Source organism: Protopterus annectens, chromosome 1.part1 (assembly GCF_019279795.1).
Source record: "Protopterus annectens isolate FY-2018-M chromosome 1.part1, PAN1.0, whole genome shotgun sequence".
Classification (NCBI taxonomy): Eukaryota; Metazoa; Chordata; order Ceratodontiformes; family Protopteridae; genus Protopterus; species Protopterus annectens.
The window spans coordinates 1,316,340,329-1,316,359,445 of record NC_056726.1 but is presented as its reverse complement, the minus strand read 5'-3'; positions in this window follow the sequence as shown (position 1 = coordinate 1,316,359,445).

Sequence of the window (19,117 nt, the reverse complement as noted above, 5' to 3'; positions counted from 1 at the left end):
GTGAGATAACTGTTGCTGTGTGCCATTCAGTGGGCACAAAGCCTGATGTGAGACTATGATTGAACATGGTGCTTAGGTGGTGAGCCAGTTCATTCTGAAGTTCATGTAAAACACAGCCTGAGATGTTGTCCGGTCCCATGGATGCTGTGTTTTTGGTTTTAGAGAGTGCAGCTTTTACCTGCATAGATGTGATTACAGGGACTCTGCATTCTTCCTGTATAGATATGGGCCCTTTAGGGGGTGGGGGGGGGGTAAAGTTAGCACTGAACCTATCTGCCAGGATGTTGGCAATATCAGTTGGTTCTGTAATTTTTGTGCTGTTGTGCTGTAATTCAGAGCAGATCTGGGTGTTGCCATTGAGGTTTTTGACATAGCTATAGAATGCTTTCTGGTTACCCTTAGAATCAGTGGCAATTTTGTTTTCATAGCTAGCATTGGAGGATCTTACTGAGGCTGACCAGGGAGTTCCTCCACTCATGGGAATTTACTCTCTTTTGCAACAGTTTCTTCCTTCTGTTGTTGAGTTTTTTTATGGCAGGGGACCACCAGATTGGCTTCCTTTTTTCAGAGGATAGCGTCTTGGTTCTGTTTGGGATAGCATGATCCATGCACTCGTGTAAGTGCTTATAGAGTGCATTTGTGTAGGATTCAGCAGTCGTAACTGTATTGTCCATCTGCATGGGTGTCATGAAGTTCACCACTTCTGTCTTAAAAAGCATGAGGTTGGCTTTGGAAATTTTTTTTACCATGGTTTCCTTAATGGTGGGTGGGGGCAGGATGCGGATATCTAGGGTGATTAGCTTATGGTCGTATCTGACCAATGAGAAGTTGATTTCAGGTGTAGAACACCGGTCACTCATGTTGGTAATGACTAGGTCTAGGATATTGTTGCTCCTGGTCGGGGTGTGGATAAATTTATCCAGGGCATTGGAATTTATGAATTCCAGAAAGCATTGAGTGAAGGAGTTGGTACATGAGTAGTTTTCCCAGTTAATGGTGGGTTAGTTGAAATCGCCCATTATTAGGGTGTTTGGTTGAACGCTATTTTCCAGTATATCAAGAAAAGAGGAGTGGGAATCCTGGGGCATGGTGGAGATCTGTAGCAAGTTACAATTTGGATTGCAGTTTTGTCCACAGTTAGTTGCACTTGGATAACCTCAGATGCATTATGCTGCGCAACTAGCCTGGAGCTGTGGATATCCTTAATGAATATGGACATACCTCCGCCTCTGGTGTTCTGGTCTAGGTTACATGGCCGAAAAGTGTGGTATGAGTTATAGCCTGGTAATGCAGGGGTGCTCTCTAGTGCCTTGAACCAGATCTCAGTCACTGCATAGATATCGATGTTCTCCATTTTAAGGAGTGCCTTGAGTGAGTGCATTTTTAGATTTAGACTTCTAGCATTGAGTAGTATTATCCTCAGTTTTTGCTTGCCTGTTCTTGTTACGGTGGTGAATTTGTCATTTGAACCTTGCCTGAAAAAGGCACTATAGGGGTGGCAAGAGCCTTAGCCAGTATCCGGATTCCCAGGGACGACAGGTGCAGGCCCTCTCTGGCAAAGCATTGTGGTCTGTCAACCATGACATCCTAGGCAGACAGATAATGGATCCCCGTAGAATGACACCAGAAGCTTAGCCAATTGTTAAAGTCAATTATTTTGTCCTTGTACTGTGGTATCATTCTGGGTGATGGCAGGATGCTACTCATGGCTAGAGCCATACCTGCCTGGGCTACAAGATCAGAGAGCTCTTCCATGTCTGTTATCATGTAGTCCAGGGAGGTATACCTCATGTCATTCACACCAATATGGACAATGACAGAGTCATATTTGTACTTGTTATGGAGTGGCCTGAGTGCGTGGGTTATGTGGCAGATCCTGACACCTGACAGCCAGCTGACAGTCACCTTCTCCTTGTTTAGCCTGGTGAGGGCAACACCAGTATGCCTGATTATAGTCACCTATGATTAGTGTGTTGGGTACATTGGTTTGCCTTATGGGCTGTGGTTTATTGGCACACTAATTCTGTGGGCTATGTGTCATCCAGGTTGTGCTGGGAGGTGGAGGGTGCTTACATTTTTGCTTTGGAGGTCTCTGTTGCTTGAGCAGATTATTATTGAGAGCCACTGTGAATGTTTTTGTGTTTCTATGTGTGGATTTTGATGATGTAGGTTTAGTGGGACTATGTGATGAGTGTGGTGCAGTGCAAGTGTTTACCTTCTACTCTTGACTGTCAAGTTCAGTCTTGGTTGGAGAGAACTTTACCTCCAGTTTGGCTAGATAAGTGCATCTTTCACAGGTTGTGGTGTTGGGTGGTAGGAGGAGAGGGTTGTCTGTTTACATGAGGTAATTGCTACATTGCCTCAAGATGCCCAGATTCATCAGCTGGACAGGAGAGAACACTGGGAGCTGACACTTGGACATGCCTGAATAAAAAACTACTTTCCTCTAGACAAGTGAGGAAAGTGAATATACGAGCTGTTTTTCTCTAAGCAAGTGAGGAAAAGTACAAAAACTGTTTTCATCTAGGTAAAGAGGAAGGTTGAGTGCTGTAGTTATTTGTAGCTTATTTTGTGCTAACAACACGTTCTGAACAAGTGCTGAACATGAATAAGCAAATTCAAGTGCTAAAACTAAGAATCTGTACCTGGATGCCTGTGGTAGATAGGCTACCTAGTGCTTACCACTCCAAGTGATAAGCTGGACTAGACTAGTTACAGGAAAGGTGGGAAACAAGTGCAAACATGGGCTTTTAAACCAGTAAGTTGAAAGAGATGGAAAAACTGCCAAATGGCCAATAAACTACAATTTCTGGGCCAGAAACAACTCTTTTGGTAGATAGGCTACCTAGTGCTCACCACTCCCACTGATAAGCTAGAAGGCTTTCCTTCAACACAGAAAGGCTTGGGGGGCTCAGAAGCTTACAAACAGTCCTGGATACAGCAAATCTGTATCTGGACTAGACTAGTTGCAGGAAAGGTAGGAATCAAGCACAAACGCGGGCTTTTAAACCAGAAAGTTGAAAGAGATGGAAAAACTGCCAAATGGTCAATAAACTACAATTTCTGGGTGAGAAACTGCTCTTGTGATAGATAGGCTACCTAGTGATTACCAGTGCCACTGATAAGCTAGAAGACTTCTCTCCAACACAGAAAAGCTTTGGGGGCTGAGAAGCTTACAAACAGTCCTGGTTACAGCAAATCCTTATCTGGACTAAACTAGTTACAGGAAAGGCAGGAAACAAGCTTAGATATTTTTTTGGAAAGTGGAAAGTGAGAAAGGAGAAACAGAAGATAATTCAAAATGAAGCACCTAAGTGGCTTGCCCTTCACAAATGTTCTCTCTGTATTAGGTAGAATGAGCTAGTGACACTTGACTGGAATAGAGCTGGTATATAGCTGAAGAGATGTGACTGGTAGGAGTGTCTGAAGTCAAAATATGATCTCACTGTACTCGGTTGAGTGAGGAAATGAGATAGATGCAGGAGGAGTGTTCAAACACAAATTTACAGGAGGGGCGAGCAATTCCAAAGCCACCAAGATCAATACCAAAACAAGAACAGGGAGAGTGGGTGGGAAACTAACTGCAGAGACAGAGAGAGACCGCAGTATTCTATGAAACAATTAAATAAAAAAAATAAATAAATACAGAGCGACACAGACCAATGAAACAATTAAATACACACAAAAATAAAATGCAGTATAATCTTTAACACTGCAAGTTTGTACTTAACTCAGCTAGTAATGCAGTTGATTGTAGGTATGTAGCAGAAGCCAAACAACTCAGATATTGAGCAGTAATAAATGAAAGATATGTGGCTGACACTTATAATACAGAGAAACCCTCTAGGCTGAGTTTAACACTGAATATCAGTGAAGTGAAACACAATAGCCCCTACTAACTACAGAGACAGAGACCACAGTATTATATGAAACAATTAAATAGAAAAATAAATAACTACAGAGAGACACAGACCAATGAAACAATTAAATACACAGAAAAATAAAATAAAATGCAGTATAATCTTTAACACTACATGTTTGTACTTAGCTAGTAATGCAGTTGATTGTAGGTATGTAGCAGAAGCCAAACAACTCAGATATTGAGCAGTAATACATTCAAAGATATGTGACTAACACTTATAATACAGAGAAACCCTCTAGGCTGTGTTTAACACTGAATATCAGTGAAGTGAAACACAATAGCCCCCACTAACTACAGAGACAGAGAGACCACAGTATTCTATGAAACAATGAAATAGAAAAATAAATAACTACAGAGAGACACAGACCAATGAAACAATTAAATACACAGAAAAATAAAATAAAATGCAGTATAATCTTTAACACTGCAAGTTTGTACTTAACTCAGCTAGTAATGCAGTTGATTGTAGGTATGTAGCAGAAGCCAAACAACTCAGATATTGAGCAGTAATCTCATGCCAAATGGGACATTGTACTCAATGATTATCCTAATGAGGGAAGAATAGAGGGAGACAATGACCTCTTTCATCCTGGATGTAAAACCCTTAGTAATGAGATGTGCCACATAGAAGGACTTTCTCAAAATAGTGGCAATGTGGTGGTCAAAAGAGAGGTTGCTGTCAGCTTTTGTTCCCAGATCTCGTATAATGCCTTCTGTGTTCAGTGGACTACCACTGATGTGGTAATTCATGGGAATTTGTTTTTTCCCAAAGGGGATGACAACATATTTTTTGGAATTGAGCTTAAGGCCATGGTTCTGAAACCAGTTGTTGGTCTCGGTGAGACCTTTCTGTAGGATGTCAGCATCACCTGGGGAGTTAATAATGGCTCCCAACTTGCAATTGTCTGCGAACTCTGTCAGCTGGAGTCCCTTCCTGTTGGTCTGGACTTCTGAGAAGTAGATACCAAACAGGAGAGGACCCAGTTCCGATCCCTGTGGGACTCCACTCGTGACTGACTGGTCGACAGTCTGACTTGGAGTCAGCTACTTTCACACTGTGGGTTTCTTTCTGTGAGACAGTTTTCAACCCACCTAGTGATATTGGGGTTGATGCCTAGCTTAGTGAGTTTTTCTATGACTTCTGAGTGGGGAATGGTATCAAAGGCCTTGGTCAGATCAAGGTAGGCTGTATGAGCCACCTTGACTTCATCCACACCTCTGGAGACTGACTCAAAGAAGTCGACCAAGTTGAGCAGGCATGATCTACCCTTCACAAAACCAAACTCTGTGGGATCCAGAGTTTGGAGATTCCCTATGTCCTTGTTTATTAGGATCATGATGATGTGTTCCATATCTTTGCATATCAGACTTGTCAGGCTAATGGGGCGATAGTTCCCAGGGTCTGTAGTTGCTCCTCCTTTGTGGAGAGGGGTGACTGTAGCAGTGCTCCATTTGAGAGGGAGAAAGCCTAAGGTGAGGCTGTGATTGAACAGGGCACACAGGTGAGGTGCCAGTTCACTCTGTAGTTCATGTCGAACACAGCCAGGTATATTGTCAGGTCCCATAGAAGCTGTATTCTTGGCCTTGGACAATGCTGTTTTAACCTGTGCAGCAGTAATACTGGGTGTTTGACAATCTACTGGTATTGTGATTGGTCCTTTGGGGAGGGAGAGAGGGGTAAAGTTGGCAATGAATCTGTCAGCCAGTATATTTGCTATATCTGTTGGCTTGGTATAGGAGGTACCACTGTGCAGTAGCTCAGAGCAAATCTGGGTATTGCCATGGATATTCTTTACAAAACTAAAGAAGGCCTTGTGGTTGTCTTTACTATCTGCTGCAATTCTGTTTTCATAGCTAGCTTTAGAGGATTTGATGAGGGATCTCAACTTTTTGCTGAGGCTGATAAGGGAGTTTTTCTAGTCTTGGGGCTTCACCTTATTCCGCATCAGTTTCCTCCTTTTGTTGTAGAGTTTGTTTATGGCAGGGGACAACCAGAGTGGCTTCCTTTTTTTGGAGGACCTCATCTTGGTTCTATTGGGTATGGTGAGATCCATGCATTTGTGTACGTGTTCGTACAATGATTTGGTGTATGATTCGACGGTCATGCAACTATTCTCCATTTGCATGGGTGCTGAGAATTTAGCCACCTCTGTTTTTAGGATCCCAAAGTTAGCTTTGGAGAAGTTTTTCATGGTGGTTACCTTTCCAGGGGTGGGTGGGTGTAAGGGTGTGTGGATTTCCAAGGTGATTAGTTTGTGGTCAGATCTAACAAGGGAGGAGTTGAATATTGCAACAGTCGCCCATGTTGGTAATGACCAATTCAAGGATGTTGCTACCTGTAGTGGGTGAAGAATGAACTGGTCCAGGGCATTGGAATTAATGAATTCCAGGAAACTTTGGGCAAGTGTATTGGTACATGAGTAGTTTTCATAGTTAATGGAGGGGTAGTTGAAGTCGTCCAGTATGAGATTGTTAGGTTGGACCCTAATATTCTCCAGGGTGCTTATGAACGTGGAGTGTGAGTCTTGGGACATGGTTGGGGACCTATAGCAGGCTACAACCTGAATCACTGTCTTACCCAATGTTAGCTGCACCTGAAGTATCTCTGTTGTGTTATGTTGGGCTACCAGTCTGGCGGTGTGCATATCTTTTATGAATATGGAAACACCACTGCCTTTTGGAGCTTCAGTCCAAGTTCTGGGGGCAAAAAATGTGGAATTAGTTATAGCCTGGTAGTGCAGGAGTGCTTTCTGCTGCCTAGAACCAGGTCTCTGTTACAGCACAGATGTCGATGTTCTCCCTTTTAAGGAGTGCTTGGAGTGAGTGCATTTTGAGGTTTAGACTTCTAGCGTTGAGCAGCATGACCCTCAGATTGCATTTGTTTCTAGCTGTTATGGTGGCAATTTGGTCTTTGGAACACTGCCTAAAAAGGCACTATAGGGGTGACAAGAGCCTTAGCCAGTATCTAGAAGGCCAGGGGTGACAGATGCAGGCCATCTCTGGCAAAGCATCGAGGTCTATCAGTCATGTCATCCCAAGCAGACAGATACTGTATCCCCTTAGAATGACAACAGAAACTTAGCCAATTGTTGAAATCAATAATTTTCTACTTGTACTGTGGTATCATTCTGAGTGATGGTAGGATGTTGCTCAGGGCTAGTGTCATACCCACCTGGGCTACATAATCCAAGAGCTCCTCCATGTCTCTTTTCATGTAGTCCAGGGAGGTACATTTCAAGTTATTATAGGTTCATAGGTTCATAGGTTGGTACTAGGCTATCTGCCCGAACGCATTTATAAGCCTAGCCAGAATGTGTTGGCTTTCACCGCCCCCTTAGATTAGTTCCCTGTGCCACTCACATGTACAATGTCAGAGTCATATTTGTACCTGTTGTTGAGGGACCTGAGTACATGCATTATGTGGTGAATTCTGGTACCCGACAGGCAGCTGACTGTTACTTTCTCCTTATTTAACCTAGTGAGTGGGACATCAGTGTGCCTCACTATCGAGTCACTTATGACTAGTGTGATGGGCATGCTGTTTTGTCTTAGGGGCTTTGGTTGAGTGGCACACTGTTTAGGAGAGTTATGTGTCTTGTGATTAGTGTTGTGTTGTGTTGGTCGAGTGTGTTTCTGCCTTGGAGGTCTCTGCTGTTTGGGTAGATTTTTATTGAGAGCCTCTGTGAAGGTGGGTGTGTGGTTTGTGTTTTTATGTGAACACAATGCTGGTGTGTGTTCTGGAGGGCTATGTGTTTCATGTGGTGTGGTGCAAGTGTTGACCTTCTCCTCTCCTGACCAGCTATTCTAATCTTGGCTGGAGAGTGTGTGGCTTCCAATTTAGATATATTAGTGCATCTCTCACAAGTCTGAGTGTTGCAAGGTAAGAGGAGAGGGTTGTCGGTGTACATGAGGCAGTTGCTACATTGCCTCAGGATGCCCAAGTTCACCAGGTTAATAAGAGAAAGCACAGGGAAGTGACCTTTAGACATGCCTGGTCATTAATAATAAGTACTGGAGCTTGTTCCTTGTAGAACATTTAGTGCTGGCAGCACTTTTGTGTTCTACAATAATTGCTACAAGAAGCCTGGTATGGTAAAGTGCCAGACTAATATGCTAGCAAAAGTGCAGGAGACAAGAAAAATAGCAGATCTAAGGGAAAAATTGAACAGCAGACTTTGGCACCTCTCAGAAGCTTACAAATAGTCCTGGATACAGCAAATCTGTATCTGAACTAGACTAGCATCAGGAAAGGCAGGAAACAAGTGCAAATGTGAGCTTTTAAATCAGAAAGTTGAAAGAGATGGGAAAACTGCCCAAACGGCCAATAAACTACAAATTCTCGGACAGAAACCACTCTTCTTATGGTAGATCGGCTACCTAGTGCTTACCACTCCCACTGATAAGCTAGAAGGCTTTCCTCCAACACAGAAAGGCTTGGGGGGTTCAGAAGCTTACATATAGTCCTGGATACAGCAAATCTATATCTGGACTAGACTAGTGACAGGAAAGGCGGGAAAAGTGCAAACGCAGGCTTTTAGACCAGAAAGTTGAAAGAGATGGAAAAAACTGCCCAAACGGCCAATAAACTACAATTTCTGGGCCAGAAACCACTCTTCTTGTGGTAGATTGGCTACCTAGTGCTTACCCCTCCCACTGACAAGCTATAAAGCTTCCCTCCAACACAGGAAGACTTGGGGGGCTCAGAAGATAATAAACAGTCCTGGTTACAGCAAATCTGTATCTGGACTAGACTAGTTGTAGGAAAGGTGAGAAACAAGCGTAAATGAAACAGTGTAAGAAACTTCTCTGTGTGGAAGATTTTCAGTCCATATATTTCTAGTTAATCACTGTATATTAATTAGATCAGACAATAGTAGTAGAAGTAGCGAACGTAAACTCGTCAAGTCAAAAAGTAATAATAGAAAATATATAATTCTGCAGCATTACTAAGTATTCGAAAGTAATCCAAGCAAGGCAGGCAGTCTGTTTCCAGTCGAAAATCCTTTATTAAGTACACAGACAAGCGATCCAAGTCAAACAAAAATAGAGTAATAATTTCCTCACAAGCTTTCTAAATATATATATATATATATATATATATATATATATATATATATATATACTTTTTATCAGGCGTGGTTTATTGTGCTGTAAAACAAAGTGTTATTGGTACACATGTTAAATTCACATCCCTTCCCCCATCAGTGTGACATTCGAGCTGGTCCTGCCCTACCTAGTAGCTGTCATAATAATATATAGCCCTAATGTACTTTAATGGTACATCTTATTTAACCAAATTATTAAGTAGATTATTAAGTCTGTGATTTTATACAAGGCAATATACTACATGGCTGGAAATATATCAACCTTAGTTCATTTTGTGATCAAAAATTATATATAAATATATACATATACATTTTGCATGTAAAAATCAGTTTCTATTTTCATAATCTTTTGTTAACAAAGATCGCTTAACACGCGTAAATGGGGACTTTTAAACCAGAAAGTTGAAAGAGATGGAAAGAACTGCCCAAACAACCAATAAACTACAATTTGTGGGCCAGAAACCACTCCTCTTTTGATAGATAGGCTACCAAGTGCTTACCACTCCCACTGATAAGCTAGAAGGCTTCCCTCAACACAGAAAGGCTTGGGGGGGGGGGTCAGATGCTTACAAACAGTCCTGGATACAGCAAAACTGTATGTGGACTACACTAGCTACAAGAAAGGTGGGAAACAAGCGCAAACACTGGCCTTTCGACCAGAAAGTTGAAAGAGATGGAAAAATTGCCCAAACAGCTATTAAACTACAATTTCTGGGCCAGAAACCACTCTTGTGGTAGATAGGCTACCTAGTGCTTGCCACTCTCACTGATAAGCTAGAAAGCTTCCCTCCAAAAAAGAAAGGCTTGGGGGGGCTCAGAAGCTTACATACAGTCCTGGATACAGCAAATCAGTATCTGGACTAGACTAGTTACAGAACAGGCAGGAAACAAACTCAGACTTTTTTTTTCAGAAAAGCAGCTAAAACAGCACTAAAAACAATTCAAGTGCAGTACAAACTAGCACACTTGAGTGCTTCTTAAAGGAAATACAGTTTAAACAAATGCAATTTATTCAAACTGTATTCTGAACTGAATTCAGTTATTTGTTTTATTCAACTCTAAACAGTTAAAAAGTGCCAAAAAATATATTTATCAGCTGAGAAGCACACTCAATCAGAACACATGGAGATTTAAGCAAAGTTTTTTTTTGTTAGTAAAGTGGAAAGAGAGAAAGGAGAAAAAGTACTATCTTTAACACAATATTCAATGAAACAAATAAATTAAACAGAAAAATAAAATTCAGTGCTATCTTTAACACTGCAAGTTTGTCCTTAACTCAGCTTGTAATACAGTTGATGTAGATATATAGTAGCTAGCCAAACAGCTCAGATATTAAGCAGAAATATGTGCCTTCAGCTGTCTAGTAAATGATGGAGCAACAGGTGAATCACAAATATCAATGGGCGTGGGGTTCCATATCATGGGGCCAATAACTGAAAAGGCCACAGAAGCAAAGGTTGGAGAATGGAATGAAATGGACACTAAAGAATATCTGTTTGATGGTTAAAAATCTGATGCAGTGATACCCAGCTTTAAAACCATGTAGCAACTGTGTGCATAAGGAGGACAGAACTTACTGATATTGTTAACTGACCTTCACTACTAAGGGTAGTACAGTGGTGCTACATTTTGTGGGCACCTGTAAAAGAAATGCATGTTTTATTTTAGTCATCCCACAATCTCTGTAAGCTGCATTTGAAGATTGATGCTGTCACTGATGATGGATATTCAAGACTGGGAAGAAAGGCTTCTTTGCTGTTTCCTTTGCCTCCCTTGCTGCTGATCTGTGACTCTTTTTAACAGGTGTTTAACTGGGATAAGGTCTGGCTATAGCTTTAAGTACTTGAGCGCCAGAAGTTAGTGTGTGGTCTAGCCACATTATAAGGACCTTAAGTCTGTATGGAAACAAGACACTTGTGTCAGTGATACAGCATGTTTTGAATATGATGAGCACTACAGGTCTGAAATAGGCCTTTTGTCTTGGCAAAACTATCCTGAAGACTGAGTTGTTTCCATCTAAGAAACCACTGAGATAGGCTGTTGTTAAGCTCCAATCCTCAGCAGAACACTAGCTGACCAAAATGACAATGCCATGTGTTTACCTTTTGTTGGTAAACAGGTTTAACAGAAAAGGGAAAACACTGTCCCTTCTGGAACATTCTGAGTATCAGAAAATGTTTCTATGTCATATAACTGAACTCCTGCTTATATGTTGTGATTCAATCACATTACCATGTCCATCTAACATATTCCATGCTTTTAGTAAACATTATATTTTACAAAATTTTTTTCCCTTTGGTTATAACTCTTTAATCATATGAGATTTGTAAGGGAATTTGAAAAGTGGGGTGGCACATTGGCATAGCAGATAGTGTTGCTGTCTCACAGCAAGAGGTTCCCTAGTTGGATTCTTGGCTGGAGAGCCTTCTGTGTAGAGTCCGCATGTCCTCCCTGTGTTCGCATGGGTTTCCTCTCGGTGCTCTGATTTCCTTTCACATTCCCAAGAAATGCAATAGGTGGACTGGATACTCTAAATTGGCCATAGATTACAGTGTGCATGTGAGTGTGTAGTGTGGAATAACTACCGTGGCTCTAGATGATTATCACTGTTGAAGTGACACCCCAACACCATGTGGAAAAGGGGGTGATTGATGGACTTCTTTCCCTCTGCTTATAACTCTTTAATCATATGAGATTTGAGATTTTTAATGAGATTTAAAAAGTCTGCCATGAGAATGGTGTCTGTGAACATATCCATTTCTTCCAGAACAGTATAAATGAATTCTGTGGAAGTTAGTTAAACTGAACAGTGAATCTGGATTACTCATGTATCTCTGTCATTCTTGTCCCTGTTGGAAGTTTTTCTCTGTGGCACTTACAAAAGTTACCTTATTTCAGGAGGGCAAATGACTGTATCCCAATTCTGAACTGCTGGAAAGATATTTTTCACAGTTGTTATGTGTATCCTTGTGGATTCCAGATTACTGGCTCAACACAACACATCAATCCCATCTTTATTAAGATAGCTGCTGTTTATATCTGTTACATTGCACGTTTCCACAGGCTGTGGACAGGCAGGCAGTCCTAAAAATAACCCTTCTGTGCTTGTAAAACACAGATTGCCCTACATGTGTGGTAGTCTGTGACAGTCTGTGATGTGACATCAGCAGCGTGGCTAAAGACATGGATGCTGATGGTGGACAGGCATTTAGATGCCAATACCATCCACTAATTTTCCAATTCATTCTTCCTCTTCTTAAGTTTGCTGTCAGACAATGGTACCTGTTTCAGAAGAATTCCAAGCCAACACCCCAGTAATGCTCAGAGAGATCTTCAGCTACACTCACACATTTTGTAGTGAGCACAAGTCCCAGCACACTATCCCTTTGCTTACTGCTTTGCCTTCCTGTTTCATGTTTTGTGAATGTCCATAACTTCAACTACAGATTATGCTCACATCATCATTATTACATACAAAATTAAATAAGAAAACTTTTTTTTATACAAGAAACATCTTTATTAAATGATCACTTATGACAAAGGCAATAATATATTTAAATAAATGAAAACAAACCATATTGACATATTTTAGTTGCAAACACTATACTTCACTTATAATCTATCCAGTCATTGTCAGTCAAACATTATATAGCTCATTCAAATCCTGTGTTTTTTTTAAATCTCATTCCTCCTCAAAAACAGTATTATCTCCATAATGTCCATTTTTCCATGTAATTTGCTCCACCCTTTTCTAAAGGTCCCACTTCCAGTTGTTTTATCTCTGTTATTATATTCACTACTTCTAGTAAAATGACTTTAGACTTTGATTTCCATTTTCTAGTAATTATTTTGGCAGTTCAGCAAGGCTTTACTCTATCTAGGCAATTCCGATTCTGTATCATAGCTCAAAAAATCATTTCTTTAGTTATATCAATTTGCTCAAACAGTATTTCTGAGTATTCTGAGTATTCTGCAGAGAATTTTACAGCCTGCAAACTTATTAAACTCTCAAAAATATGTTCTCAACTAGCTTTTTCTTCCCCAGCACACCTCCATTTGCTACCTACCTGGGGAAAAATTATTTGATGTCTACTTGGGGTATAAAAATGCTTCTGAAAACACTTCCAGCAGATATCCTAAATCTTCTAGACTTTGTTGCATATTTGAGAGTCATACAGATTTCTCCCCATTGTTTCTTTGTGAATTGCTTATCCAATCTCTCTTTCCAATCCTTTCTAACCTCCTCTGACTGATTCTTATATTTATCGTGCAATATTTTATATGCTCTACTAATTATCCCTTTTTAACAGCAGTTTCTATTCTAGATCCTACTAAAAAATCTACCAGAGCTGTTTTTTTGCTTAGAATCTCCCAATTTATTTCTCTTTGTCCATATTCTGATATCAATCCTTGACAGGGAAGGCAATCTCTAACTTGCGGTCCAAATAAATTCTCAGCCTCTTTCCATTCTATTACCTTCCCCTAAATAGTTATTTGCTCCCAATACCTTGGTGCCTTTGCTCATTCTCTCCAATAAATTCTAGCCCCCTCTTGCATGTTGTCAGTATCCCTAATTGCAGTCTTCCCTATAGGCAGAATCTCCTTTCTCCATCGGTGTGTTGGCTTAGTTCTTAGGATACTTTCTGCTACTTTGTGAATATAATAAAAATATATACGAAAGCTTTAATAAAGGTTCATAAAAATAGATCTCTTTGTTGTGGAAGAACATTAGGAAGTTATGAAACAGAAAGTTATCAAGAATAATACATTAAAATAAAATGACAAAACCAATTAATTTATGTCAGGGTAACCTGCCTTGATGGTGGTAGTCATTCAGCTCGCTCTAGGATGAAGCTGGTCTGAGTTCAGATCTGTCCAATTCTGTCTCTTTATATTTTCTTTGAGGAGAAACTACCCCCTTTAAGATTACTTTGATGTGCCCTAGGTTAAAGAGCACCCATCCTCCTCTGCTGTGAAATAATAGTTATATGAGCAGAGGAGAGAAGCATCATCATTACTATAGTATCTCCACCATATAAAACCCACAAGGGTAGACTACACAGCAATAACTGGTTCAGGAAGCTGGGTGCTGCAGGTGCCCCCAAAACATCAGTGCAGTTCCCAGGAAAAAATAATAACTTTATTACTGAGAAATTATTGTTTAAGTACACTGAAAGGAAAGTATTACAATATTTTTTTGTGACTATAAGTATTTCATAAATGAAATATAATAGTTTGTGATCAATTTTCCAGGCATGAATACCATCACTGTTCCTTACTGTGCAAATGGCTGGGGGCAATTTAGTGATATGAAAAACTGTGATGAATGATCTGTTATAGTCATGCAAGAGAGGGGAACAACTCCATTGAGTTGTGTATGTCATACATAACTTGCTTAGAAGTGATGAACTCTTGTAACATACTTTTATGGCGTACTTTCATTTATCCATCAGTGCTTGGTAATTATAATGCACAAGAAAAAATTATATATGGAATTCATTTATTGGATAATGACAAGATAGTGAGTGAGAAGATGTTTGAGTGAAGGTGTATGCCAAAACCTTTGGTGTCACCAATGAAATTTATCTTTTAGAAGGCACAGTTTCACAAATGCTTGAATCAATTCCAAATGAGGATGGGGTTTTCCATCCTGAAACCTACAGTTTTCCTCCTAACTGGACCTCAGAAGAAGTAATATGATGTTGTCAGTGTTCAATCAAAAATAGTGGCACAAATGTGAATGCCGTAGTCAGTATTCCTGGTAATTAATTAATGCCATAGTCAGTATACCTGGTGATTTATTAATGCCATAGTCAGTATACCTGGTGATTTATTAATGCCTTAGTCAGTAAACCTGATGACTTATTAATGCCTTAGTCAGTATACCTGGTGATTTATTAATGCCATAGTCAGTATATCTGGTGATTTATTAATGCCATAGTCAGTATAACTTGTGATTTATTAATGCCATAGTCAATATACTGGCGATTAATTAATATCATAGTCAGTATACCTGGTGATTTATTGATGCCATTGTCAGTATAACTGGGATTTATTAATGTCATAGTCAGTATACCTAATGATTTATTAATGCCATACTCAGCATAACTGGTGATTTATTAATGCCGTAGTCAATATACTGGTGATTAATTAATGACATAATCAGTATACCTGGTGATTTATTAATGCCATAGTCAGTATACCTGGTGATTTATTGATGCCATAGTCAGTATACCTGGTGTTTTACTAATGCCATAGTCAATATACCTAGTGATTTATTAATGCCTTAGTCAGTAAACCTGATGACTTATTAATGCCTTAGTCAGTATACCTGGTGATTAATTAATGCCATAATCAGTATACCTGGTTATTTATTAATGCCATAGTCAGTATACCTGGTGATTTATTGATGCCATAGTCAGTATACCTGATGATTTATTAATGTCATAGTCAGTATGCCCAGTGATTTAGTAATGACATAGTCAGTTTAACTGGTGATTTATTAATGCCGTAGTCAATATACAGGTGATTAATTAATACCATAGTCAGCATATCTGGTGATTTATTAATGCCATAGTCAGTATTCCTGGTAATTAATTAATGCCATAGTCAGTATACCTGGTGATTTATTAATGCCATAGTCAGTATACCTGGCGATTTATTAATGCCTTAGTCAGTAAACCTGATGACTTATTAATGCCTTAGTCAGTATACCTGGTGATTAATTAATGTCATAGTCAGTATACCTAGTGATTTATTAATGCCATAGTCAGTTTAACTGGTGATTTATTAATGCCGTAGTCAATATACTGGTGACTAATTAATACCATAGTCAGCATATCTGGTGATTTATTAATGCCATAGTCAGTATACCTGGTGATTTATTAATGCCATAGTCAGTATACCTAGTGATTTATTGATGCCATAGTCAGTACACCTGGTGATTAATTAATGCCATGGTCAATATACCTGGTGATTAATTAATACCATAGTCAGTATATCTGGTGATTTATTAATGCAGTAGTCAGTATACCTGGTGATTTATTAATGCCATAGTCAATATACCTGGTGATGAATTAATGCCGTAGTCAGTATATCTGGTGATTTATTAATGCCATAGTCAGTATACCTGGTGATTTATTAATGTCATAGTCAGTATACCTAGTGATTTATTAATGCCTTAGTCAGTATACCAGGTGACTTATTAATGCCATAGTCAATATACCTGGTGATTAATTAATGACATAGTCAGTATATCTGGTGATTTATTAATGCCGTAGTCAGTATACCTGGTGATTTATTATTGCCATAGTCAGTATACCTAGTGATTTATTAATGCCATAGTCAGTATACCTGGTGATTTATTAATGTCGTAGTCAGTATACCTGGTGATTAATTAATGCCATAGTCAGTATACCTGGTGATTTGTTAATGCCATAGTCAGTATCCCTAGTGATTTATTGATGCCATAGTCAGTATACCTGGTGATTAATTAATGCCATAGTCAGTATACTTGGTGATTAATTAATGCCGTAGTCAGTACAACTGGTGATTTATTAATGCTGTAGTTAGTATACCTGGTGGTTAATTAATGCCATATTCAGTATACCTGGTGATTAATTAATGCCATAGTCAGTATACCTGGTGATTTACTAATGCCATAGTCAGTATACCTGTTGATTAATTAATGCCAAAGTCAGTATATCTGATGACTAATTAATGCCATAGTCAGTATACCTATTGATTTATTAATGCTGTAGTCAGTATATCTGGTGATTTATTAGTGTCGTGGTCAGTATAACTGGTGCTTTATTAATGCCATAGTCAGTATACCTGGTGATTAATTAATGTTGTAGTCAGTATACCTGGTTATTTATTAATGCCATAGTCAGTATATCTGATTATTTATTAATGCCATAGTCAGTATACCTGGTGATTAATTAATGCCGTAGTCAGTATACCTAGTGATTAATTAATGCCATAGTCAGTATACCTAGTAATTACCTGGTGATTAATTACTGCATTAGTCAGTATACCTGGTGATTTATTAATGCCATAGTCAGTATACCTGGTAATTAATTAATGCCTTAGTCAGTATACCTAGTGATTAATTAATGCCATAGTCAGTATACTTGGTGATTAATTAATGCCGTAGTCAGTACAACTGGTGATTTATTAATGCTGTAGTTAGTATACCTGGTGGTTAATTAATGCCGTATTCAGTATACCTGTACACTTTTTTCACTGAGACTATCCAGTCCCTAGCCAATCATCTACCTAATTCCTCTTCACTCTTAACCCAGCCTCATGACTCACCTTCTATCTCCTTTAAACTCCAAACAGTATCTACCTCCTATATTCGTACCCTATTAAAAAAACTGAAACCGTCCACCCTTGCGGCCGATCGCCTCCCAGCAGAATACTTACAATTAGCATCGGATGCCATTGCCTATCCCATATCAATATTGATTAATAGGTCTTTATCTGAGGCCACCATCCCCTCAATTTGGAAAACTTCTTACATCATCCCACTGCATAAGGGAGGGTCCTCTAAGGAAACCTCCAACTACAGGCCTATCGCAATACTGTCTCCTCTGGCTAAGATATTGGAACGGTGTGTTCACAAACAATTCCTTCACTACCTCACCATCAATAATCTTCTTTCTATTACCCAGCATGGCTTCCGCCCCCATCACAGTACGACCAGTGCTCTCCTCTCCTTTGTTGACTCAATTAATAGCAACCGCAACAAGAAACTTATATCCTCTGCTCTCTTTCTTGACTTGTCAAAAGCTTTCGACGTGGTCAACCACCAATTATTGCTCCACACCCTGCAAACCCTTTATCTTGACAAATCAGCACTAAACTGGTTTAAGGACTACCTAGCTGACCGGCAACAAGCAGTCCAATGGCAAAATAGTCTATCCCAACTGCTGCCTAATAACATTGGGGTTCCTCAGGGCTCCATTCTTGGTCCCCTTCTTTTCTCTGTTTTTATAAATGATCTGTACTCTGTTATCCCCACAGCCACCTGCATTCAATATGCAGATGACTCCACCCTGATCTGCTCCGACCTCTCTCTTCAGAAACTCCAAGCAGCCACCCAACAATGTTTTGCCACAGTCGAAAAATGGTTCTCTGACCTGAAACTCATCCTAAACCCAACTAAAACCAAGTTACTTCTCTTCCTCCCCTCGACAACAACTCCCATAGCTCAGGAACCTCCCCCTGTGAATCATACGACCTTCTTTGTTGAATCCATTAATGGCACCATCATAGAGCCCGTCTCCCACGAAACTATTAGGTATCACAATTGACCATAAGCTCAAATTTGACATGCACATTGCCCAAACCATTAAGTCAGTTAACAAAAATTAGGCTCAATGTATAGAATCAGGAACTGTCTTACTCCCCATGCAAAACTAACCATTGCACGTACTCATCTCCTCTCCACACTATTATATGCCTCCCCAATATTCTCCTTCCTCAATAAACGTGAGCTTAACAACCTCTCCACTACCTACCATCATATTGCCAGATTTGTCACAGGAATATCCTATCGGACCCACCATTGCGTCAACCTAAAGAAACTGGACTGGCTTGAACTACCTAATCTCCTCAAATTTAATCAACTAATCGAAGCTTTTAAAATTATTAATCAACCTGATAAAACCCCTGCCCTGTCCAAAATCCTGACCCCTTACTCCAACTTAAGCTGCCTTCGATCTGCAAACAGTAACCAGGTAATGACTATCAAATCAAACAATGTGGGAGGTGATGCTCTTTATGCTAACTCTATTGGGAAGCAATGGAACTCACTCCCAAACAGCCTTAGACTCATGACTTCCCTTAACCTATACAAAACTCATCTCCGAGCAATACTCAAGTCCCAATGGTTATGCCCATGTCTAAACCCTGATTAAATCCAACACGCCCCATAGCCCCTCTTCTCTCATCTCCCTTTTAAGAGCTTATATTGTAATTTTTACTTCCTTAATTGCACACATGTTAAGTGGCCAAACAAACAAAATGTACGTTCGAACAATCTAGCTGATACATATTGATGTCTCCTTGTTTCTGTGGTTTCACT